We start from the raw sequence: 10,251 nt of genomic DNA, 5'->3' as shown, positions 1-10,251 counted from the left end.
GGAGGCTACAGAAGTATTGGACAGGAAGAACAGGAAAATAGGCAGGAAAGAAAAGGAAGAGAAAGTCTGAACTTAGCAAGGTAAATTAAGGTCCACGGTTCCTGAGGAACTGAACGCACAGAGCCGAGAACGTCCCGGAGATGGGGTACCACGAAGGGTGTATTCTCATGCACGACCGCATCTCGGAATTTCAGCCCACACATATCCCACCTCAAACTTTAAAAGGCTGAGTACCGACCGCGCCAGATCCGGATCCGCGTACTGCTCCCGTTCACACCAGGCCATGTCATGGGCCATGTCGTACAGGGAATTCTGCACGGCTGCTGAAGCTTGGGACAACTTACTCTCATACCCTAACCGTAGCCCTCTCCAACAGTGGGGACTGGGGCTGTAGCGCGATGCAGGGGGCACTGATCCCACCCGTAATATGAAGTGGAAGCTGCATTAACAGCAGCAGCGGCTCCTGAGGTTGGCAACAGGTGTCTATCTTAGGGATCGGGAGAGGTGGAGGTGAGGTGACAGGCCATGGCTGTATTCTGGACTTGAGGCAGCTGGGACGGGGTCTGCTCTGCGTAATTATACACAGAGGCAGCTGCAGCAGCCACTGCCTCATAGGACCGGACAGCACAGCAGAGCTTGTAATAGGCATCGAGCGCTCCGTACGCATCGTTATAATACAATGAATCCCCATAGCTCATGGTGTAAGGTGTATGTGCTGCTCCATATTGCTCATTATATTGCTCGGTCAAGTCTGCCACATGGCCTGAACAATATATCAGACATTCTTTGGACCAGTGCCCCTCTCTCCCCACCGATAGCAGCCACTCTGGTCTCCCATCCCAGGCACAGTCCTAAGCCGGCTGGTGGACAACTGCACGTGCATTCGTTTGCCTTGAAACTCTGTGTTATCAAGGCCCCTTGTGGCCTCCACTGCATCCTCTGCCTGCTCCTTGTGTACGAAGGCATAATCTTTCACAATGTCACATTCGATGACGTGACCATACTCCTCAAACTTGGTCCGAAGCTCCTTGTTGCTGCAGGTGGGACTGATGTTGCCGAAGTGCAACTTTCTTGAGGTTTTGCTCTTATTCTTGCTGGCTTCCACGTTGATGTTCACCCCATGAAGCTTGTAGTGGTGCAGGTTGTGTATGGCATCCTCAGCCGCCATCTTGTTCTCTATGTACACAAAGCCGCAGTTCTTAATGATGTCACATTCCAGCAACTTCCCTTACTGCTCAAAGAGTGAGCGGATCTCCTGCTCTGTGGCCTCCCGGGGCCGGTTTACATGAACGACTTCACCATCTTGACACGATCTCACGAGGAAATCAGCAGAGCTTCCTCCTCGTGGTGCAGACGCTTCTGACAAAACGCTAAAATGCTATTTACTTAATTCTTAATGCTGTTCCTAAGTATTTTACATTTATTGCCAAGGACCCTGGTTGCATAATAAAATTGGAAGTTGGAGTGATCTGCTTAAGAAACCCAGTTATATTCTTTGATTCTTCACTTAGAAAAGGCGTCTAGCCGGGCCCAGTGGCTCATGTCTATAATCCCAGCACTTTGGGAGGCAGAGGCGAGAGGATTGCCTAAGCCCATGGGTTCGAGACCAGCCTGGGCAACGTGGCAAAACCTCATCTCTATAATAAACAAACAAACAAACAAATAACTGGGTGTAATGGCACATGCCTGTGGTTCCAGCTACTTGGATAGCTGAAGCGGATCACCTGAGCCCAGCAAGTAGAGGCTGAGGTGGCTATGAGTGTGTCACTGCACTCCAACCTGGGCAACAGAGTGACTCCAACTCAAAAAAAGAAAAGAAAAGGCATCCAAATAGAGGACCAGATCAATATTCAATGTGATTCCATTTGTTTTACATACACGCACACACATGCACACACACACAAGCATGTGTATGTGTGTGCATGTGTGTGTGTGCTTAGAAATTTTCTAAAGGGATACAGAAGATGTTAATGGTTGTTGCCTCCAAGGAGTGAGATTAGAAAGTGGGTGCATCTTTCTGTGGCTGCTGGCAGTTCTGCTAGCAAGTGCAGTAAAGGAGGCATTGGTCTTTTCTGTGGTTGTGCAGACAGAAATCTCAGTGACTGGTCCCAGTTTTATGGGTGAGAAGAGACAGAATACAGGGCATAAAAGTTTTAAGTGAGTGTTGCAGTTGAGGTGCTATTCCTCAAGACAGCATCTGTGTTAAAGATTTCCTTGGCAGACCAGTTCTGTGTTAGTGTCATTGGGGAACTATTTCTGGAAGCTCAGACTCAAGTCAGCTCCCTCAGCCCTTACAACATTTTGTAATCACCTAATTCCCTGCATTAAGTCTCTTTCTAGCCAAATTGTCTGGATATGAGGTCAGGGCTGCAGTGAGCCATGAGCATGACACTGCACTCCAGTTTGGGCAACATAGTAAGACTCAAAAACAACAAAAAAGAAACAATAAATAAATAAGTTATCTGGCGTCACCTTCATTATCTGTAGCCATACCTTGAACTGACACAAGGATTGGGGGAGGTAGCGAAGAGACTCTTTTTTTTTGAGTCAGAGTCTCACTCTGTCGCCCAGACTAGAGTGCAGTGGCATGCTCATGGCCACCACAGCCTCGACCTACTGGACTCAGGCAATCCTTCTGCCTCAGCCTTCCAAGTAGCTGGAACTACAGGTATGCACCACCATGCCCATCTAATTTTTTATTTATTGTAGAGATGAGGTCTCATCAAGTTACCCAGGCTGATCTCAAACTTGTGGGCTCAGGCAATCCTTTCACCTCAGCCGCCCAAAGTGCTAGGATTATAGGCATGGGCCACCAGGCCCAGCCGCAAAGAGACTTTCAATGCTCAGAGAAGGAGATTTCACAGGGCATGACTATTTCCCTCCTTTGTTTAATTTATTCCCCCATGAAGTACATTAATACAAGGTTTAATGAGCAAGAAATGTATTAGGAGACACCTCAGTGAGGAATATTGAAGAGAGAGTCAGGAAAGGCTGGAAAAGATGGCAGTCCATGATGTAAGTCTGACCTTGAAGGAAGGAAGAAGGGGAAGAAGAAAAGGAAGTTGGGTGGAAGTATGACATTGGGTGTGTTTGGCCTCTGAGGCATGCCTTAGGAAACAGAATCTCTCTGACCTTCTCTTACCCTACTTTCACCTGCCCCAAGGAAGGACTCTGATCCTTCTGCACCTTCTGTTTGTGGGTCTTAAGATCCTTGCCAGAAAGCTTGGTGTGATGAATCACACCTGTAATTCCAGTACTTTGGGAGGCCGAGGTGAGAGGATTGTCTGAGCCCAGGGTTTCAAGACTAGCCTGGGCAACATGGCAAGATCTTGTCTCTACAATAAATAAAAAAATTAGCTTAGAAGGTCAAGGTTGTGGTGGCCATGAACATGCCACTGTACTCCAGTCTGGGAGACAGAGTGAAACTCCAACTCAAAAAAAAAAAAAAGCCCCTTGCCAGAGAGGGTCTACCCTATATGTGGGGGAAGTAATGCTGACATCATGAAATTCCCAAAAAACTCAATAGGACTGGGTTCAAGGAGCTCCTGGATAACTGAACATACAGAGGTACTTGGAGGATGGTGCACCCAAGGAAGGCATAGAAGCTCTAGCAAATTAATCAAACCCAAAGAGGGGATCATGGGAATCACAACTTGAAGCCAGTCACTCAGAAGTTCTGGAGGCCCAGACCTGTGATTGGGGTGAGGAGAGGAAGAGAAAGTAGATAGTTTCAGAATTGAATTAGAGGACACCCAGGTTGGTGGTAGGGAGAAATCCCCATATTTGGTGACAGAAGTCTTCTGTGTGGATGATTGTTGTAGTATGAAAGCAGAGAAAGAATATGGTTGGAGAGAGTTTTTCCCAAAGCAGAATGGAACCAAGATCTGTAATATTTTGTCTTTTTAAACAATTGACTAAAAATGAAATTAATTTAAAAAGAGAATAAAAGAACACTATGTACAACTTTTGTATTTTAGACATGAGTTTTGCTGTGTAACCCAGGCTGGCCTCAAACTTCCGGCCTCAAGCAGTCCTCCCACCTCAGCCTCCTCAATAGCTGGAACTACAGGTTTGTGCCATCATGTCTGGTTTATACTAATTTTCCAACAAATCTGAAACTCAGAAACAAAATAGATGACTTGTGTACTACTATAATCATTAGCTACATTAAACCAGAAGTTTAAAATGTTAATGAAAAATACCCAGGTCCAGATGACTTCATAAGAAAGTTCAGCCAAATTTAAAAAAACTGATCATTATAATATACAAAGTCTCAGAAAAAAAATTTAAAAATAAAAAAAATTGCCTAATCATTTTATAAGGCTAGAATAGTCTTACTACCAATAGGCAGAATAGCATGAGAAATAGAAATTAAAAGCCAATCCCATTTATGAATATAGATGGTATACAATTTAATTAAGTCTGATAAATATAAAAGCAAAAGTCCCTGATAAATGACAAATTATTAGCAAAATGAATTCAACAGCATGACAACAGCAATAACAAAAGTCCATCACGACCAAGTGAGTTTTATTCCAGGGATACAGGCATGGTTCAATATCTGCAAACCAATAAATGTGATACACCACATAAACAGAAGTAAAAACAAAAATCATGTGATCATCTCAATAGATGCAGAAAAGGCATTCAATAAAATTCAACATCCTTTCATGATAAAAACTCTCAACAAACTAGGAATCAAAGGAATATATCTCAAATTAATAAGAGCCATATATGACAAACCTGTGGCCAATATCACAGTTAATGGGAAAAAGCTGAAAACATTCCCCCTCAGAACTAGAACAAGACAGTAATGTCCATGCTCACCACTCTATTCAACTCATATTAGAAGTTCTAACAAAAGCAATCCAGCAAGAGTAAAAAATAAAAGACATTCTGCTGGGCGCAGTGGTTCACGCCTGTAATCCTAGCACTTTGAGAGGTGGAGGTGAGAGAATTGCCTGAGCTCGGGGGTTCGAGACCACCCTGAGCAACTTGGTGAGACCTCAGCTCTACAATATATCAAAAAATTAGCCAGGCATGGTGGCGCATGCCTATGGTTCCAGCTACTTGTAAGGCTGAGTTGGAAGAATTTCCTGAGCCCAGCAGATCAAGGCTGTGGTGACCATGAACATGCCACTGCACTCCAGCCTGAATGACAGAGTGAGACTCTGAAAGAGAGAGAGAGAGAGAGAGAGAGAGAGAGAGGTAGGGAGGGAGGGAGGGAGGAAGGAAGGAAGGAAGGAAGGAAGGAAGGAAGGAAGGAAGGAAGGAAGGAAGAAAAGCATTCAAATCAGCAAAGAAGCAGTCAAACTATCCCTGTTCACTGATGACATGATTGTATATCTAGAAAACCCTAAGAACTCCTCAGAGAGTTGTCTAAACCTGCTAAATGACTTCAGTAAAGTCTCAGAATACAAAATCAATGTACAAAATTTGGTAGCATTTATATACCAATAAGGTTAAAGCCAAAAACCAAATTAAGAATTCAATCCCATTTACAGTAGCAGCCAATAAAATAAAATACCAAGGACTATATCTAAGAAAAGAGATGAAAAATCTCTATAAGGAAAACTACAAAACACTGATGAAAGAAATCGTAGGTGACACAAACAAATGGAAGAACATCCCATGTTTATTAATCAGAAAAATCAATATCGTTAAAATGACAATACTGGCTGGATATGGTGGCTCATGACTATAATCCCAGTATTTTGGGAGGCTGAGGGGAGAGGATTGCCAAATCTCAGGAGTTCAAGACCAGCTTGGGCAACATGGCGAGACCTCATCTCTAAAAATCAAAAAATTAGCCAGGCATGGTAGAGTGTGCATGTAGTCCCAGTGACTTGAAAGACTGAGGCAGAAAGATTGCCTGAACCCAGCAGGTCGAGGCTGCAGTGGCCGTGAGCATGCCATTGCACTCCAGCCTGGGTGACAGAGCAAGATTCTGACTCAAGAAAAAAAAAATCAAAAAATGAGTAAAGGGATGCATGAATAGACACTTCTCAAAAGGAGACATACTAAGCTGGGCACAGTGTCTCACTCCTATAATTCCAGCACTTTGGAAGACCAAGGTGGGAGATTGCTTGAGTCCAGGAGTTTAAAATCAGCCTGAGCAATATGGCGAGTCCTTGTCTCCACAACAAATTAAAAAAAAAAAAAATTAACCTGGCATGGTGGCACATACCTGTAATCTCAGCTACTTGAGAGACTGAGGCAGAAGGATTTCTTTAGCCCCGGAGGTCTAGGATGCAGTGAGCCATGATTGTGCCACTGTACTCCAGCCTGGGTGACAAAGTGAAAGAGACCTCAACTCAAAAAATAAAAATAAAGAAGACATACAAGCAGCCAACAAACATATTTTTAAAATGCTCAACATCACTAATAATCAGAGAAATGCACATTATAACCACCATGAGATATCACCTTACACCAGTCAGAATGGATATTATTAAAACATCAGGAGGGAGGAAGGCTGCGAGGGAGGGAAGGAGAGAGGGAAAGAAGGAAAGGGAAGGAAAGGAAAAAAAAAAACATCAAAGAACAACAGATGTTGATGTGGTTGTGAAGAAAAGGGAACATTCATTCACTGTTGGTGGGATTGTAAGCCAGTTCAGCCTATGGAATATAGTATAGAGATTTCTCAAAGAATCAAAAATCAAATGACAATTTGACCTAGCAATCCCTCTACTAGAGATCTATCCAAGGAAATCATTATATTAGAAGGATATCCTAGCCAGGTGTGGTGGCACACACCTGTGTTTTGAGCTACTTGGAAGACTGAGGCAGAAAGATCACCTGGGCCCAGGACATCGAGGCTCCTGTGAGCCATCATTGCCGTGATCATGCCACTGCAATCCAGCCTAGGCAGCAGAGTAAAACCCTGACTCAAAAAAAAGGAAAAGAAAAGAAAAATAAAATAATGATAATAATAAATGTTAGAGGTATTTCCTTCAAAGTCTGGAATGAAGCAAGAATGATTGATTGCAATCATTGTTTCTATTAAGCATTGTGCTGGAAGTCTAATCAGACAGTAGGGAAAAAATTAAAATGCAGTCATGCATCACTTAACAATGGTGACACATTCTGAGAAATGTGTCATTAGACAATTTTGTATTGTGCAAACATCATAGTGTGTACTTACACAAACCTAAATGGAATAGGTTACTTATAGCCTGTAGCTCCTGGGAGGCAAACCTGGACAGTATGTTACAGTACTAAATTCTGTGCAACACAATGGTGAGTATTTGTATATCAAAACATAGAAAAGGTACAGTACAAATACAGTATTATACAAAAATTGGCTAGGCATGGTGGTGCCTGCTTACAGTCCCAGCTACTCAGGAGGCTAAAGCAAAAGGATCACCTGAGCCCAGGAAGTCAAGACTGTGTGATCACATCATTGCACTCCAACCTGGGCAACAGAGTGCTACTCCAACTCAAACAAACAAACAAAAAGTATTATCATCTTATTGGACCATTGCTGTATATGCTGGTGGTGGTTGACTAAAACATCATTATGCAGTACATGGCTATAACTGAAAATAAAAAAACAAAATTGCCATTATTTAGACAATGTGATTGTCTAGGTAGAATCAACAGTAATTAGAATTAAGAGAGTTCAGTTTAAGAGAGCCCTCAAGTTGCTCCTATTCTGGTCCGGGGCTGCCTGATTCACGAATCATTATTTACTCAATTAAACACTGTGAAATATAATTTACCTAAAGTATTTATTTTAACAGACAGAAAAAAATACATTCTAATATGCTAATAACAGAAAGTTAGAAAATGTAATTGTATAAGCCAAATTAATTGTATCTAATTGTATCAGTAATCTATTGTCACAATAATGCTGTGTAACAAACCATCCCAGCCTCAGAAGCTTGAGACAATCATCACGTTTGCCCATCCTGAGGTTTAGCAGATCTGGAGGTTGGAGGTTTAGCAGATCTGCTCTTGGCTTCAGCGCTTCACACTGCAGGTTTGCAGTTAGATTGAGGCAGCCCTGCACCACCCTCTGTCATTCTTCTGAGAAGAGTGGGCTACCCACCCCACTGCCCCATCCCTCCATCCCCGGGTATGTTTGTTCTCCATGGGGCCAAAAGCACAAGAGGGCAGCAGGAACCCATGATTTATCCAAGGACCCAGTCACTATATTAACTCTGTTTTCTGGATGACAGAGTAAAACTCCAACTCAAAAAAAAAAAAAAACAAAGAAAGAAAGAAACCTGACCTTAGGTTAGGAAAATGTTTCTTTTTTAAACATGATCCAAAAAAGCATTAACCAGAAAAGATTGATAAATATTATATCTAAAAATTAAATTTTGAAAAGCTAAATGGGGCCAGGCGCAGTGGCTCAAACCTGTAATCCTAGTACTTTGGGAGGCAAAGGCGTGAGGATTGCCTAAGTTCAGGGGTTCAAGATCAGCCTGAGTAACACAGTGAGACCTCATCTCTACAATAAATCAAAAATTAGCCAGGTGTGATGGTGCATGTCTGTGGTCCCAGCTACCTGGAAGGCTGAGGCAAAAGGATTGCCTGAGACCAGCAGGTAGAGGCTGCAGTGGCCGTGAGCAGCATGCCACTGCACTCCAGCCTGGGTGACAGAGTGAAATCCTGACTCAAAAAAAAAAAATGGTACCATAAAAGCACAAGCTACAGACTGGGAGAAAACATTTCCAATTCATGCAACCAGCAACAAATTAGTACCCAGATTATATAACATCTATAAATAAATAAGAAAAAGAAAAATAACCTACCAGTTACGGTGACTCAAGCCTGTAATCTCAGCACTTTGGGAGGCTGAGGCAAGAGGATTGCCTGAGCCTCGGATTTGAGACCAGCCTGGGCAAATTTGTGAGACCTCATCTCTACAATAAATATATAAATAAATAAAATAGCCAGGTTTGGGAGCACACACCTGTAGTTCCAGCTACGTGGAAGACTGAGACAGAAAGATCGCCTGAGCCAGCAGGTCAAGGCTGCAGTGGCTGTGAGTGTGCCACCACACTCTAGACTAGGCAACAGTAAGACTCCGACTCAAAAGGAAAGAAAGAAAAATAACCCAAGTAAATGTTTGACAGTTATCAACAGACAATTCACAAAATAAGACGGAAGATTAATGGCCAATTAAAATATAAAAAGATGGTCTGCCTTAAAAAAACTTTAATGGCAAGACACCTTTTTTTTTTTAAGTTGGAGTCTCACTCCATCGCCCAGACTGGAGTGCAGTGGTCACTCCCGGCCACCGCAGCCTCGACCTGCTGGGCTCCAGCAATCCTTCCACCTCAGCCTTCCAAGTAGCTGGAACTACAGGCGCGCGCTACCACGCCCGGCTAATTTTTTATTTATTATAGAGATGAGGTCTCGCCAAGTTGCCCAGGCGGGTCTCAAACCCACGAACTCAGGCAATTCACTTACCTCAGCCTCCCAAAGCGCAGGATTACAGGCTGAGCCACCAAGCCCGGCTAAGATACCTTTTCAAAGTTCTTAAATTCTCCTGATGGAGACAGAAGAAAAAAACGAGAACAAATAGAAAGTCAAACCATGTTCTTAGTTAGAAAGATGAATTAATTTTTTTTTTTTTTTGCCTGGTGCAGTGTCTAATGCCTGTAATCCCAGAACTTTGGGAGGTGAAGGTGAGAGGATTGCCTGAGTCCAGGGATTCGAGACCAGTCCAGGCAACTTGGCAAGCTTTCGTCTCTACAATAAATCAAAAAATTAGCCAGGTGTGGTGGTACACACCAAATAGTTCCAGCTACTAGGAAGGTTGAGATGGAAAGATCACCTGAGCCCAGCAGGTTGAGGCTGTGGTGGCCATGAGCATATAACTGTACTCCAGCCTGGATGACAGAATGAGACAGTGACAAAAAAAAGAAGGATTAATTAATTTTTAATTAATTAGTTAATCATGCTGATTCTAAATTTCATGGAAAAGAAATCAAACAAATAAGCATGCCAGGGAAATACTTAAATAAAAGACTTTGAGAAAATATTAGCCCTATGGAATATGAAAACATATTATAAAGCTAAAATAATTAAAAGTGTGATACTCATTAATAGAACAATGTAGCAAAATACAAAATCCAGAAATATAAATGGATAAAAATGTTTGGAACCGGGCTCGGTAGCTCAGCCTATAATCCCACGCCTTTGGGAGGCTGAGATGAGTGGGTTGCCTGAGCCCACGGGTTCAAGACCCACCTGGGCAACTTGGTGAGACCTCATCTCTACAATAAATCAAAAAATCTT

At 42.8% G+C, this 10,251-nt stretch overlaps 1 pseudogene; it reads right to left on the bottom strand.

The window, feature by feature from the left end:
• Positions 1-218: 218 nt before the first annotated feature.
• LOC103274717 overlaps positions 219-10,251 on the bottom strand; it is an 18,773-nt pseudogene continuing 8,740 nt past the window's right edge.

This window comes from Carlito syrichta, unplaced genomic scaffold (genome assembly GCF_000164805.1).
Source record: "Carlito syrichta isolate Samal-C Ts95f unplaced genomic scaffold, Tarsius_syrichta-2.0.1 Scaffold314867, whole genome shotgun sequence".
NCBI lineage: Eukaryota > Metazoa > Chordata > Mammalia > Primates > Tarsiidae > Carlito > Carlito syrichta.
The sequence above is the reverse complement of the archived record's forward strand: the minus strand, read 5'-3'. Positions and strand labels throughout refer to the sequence as shown.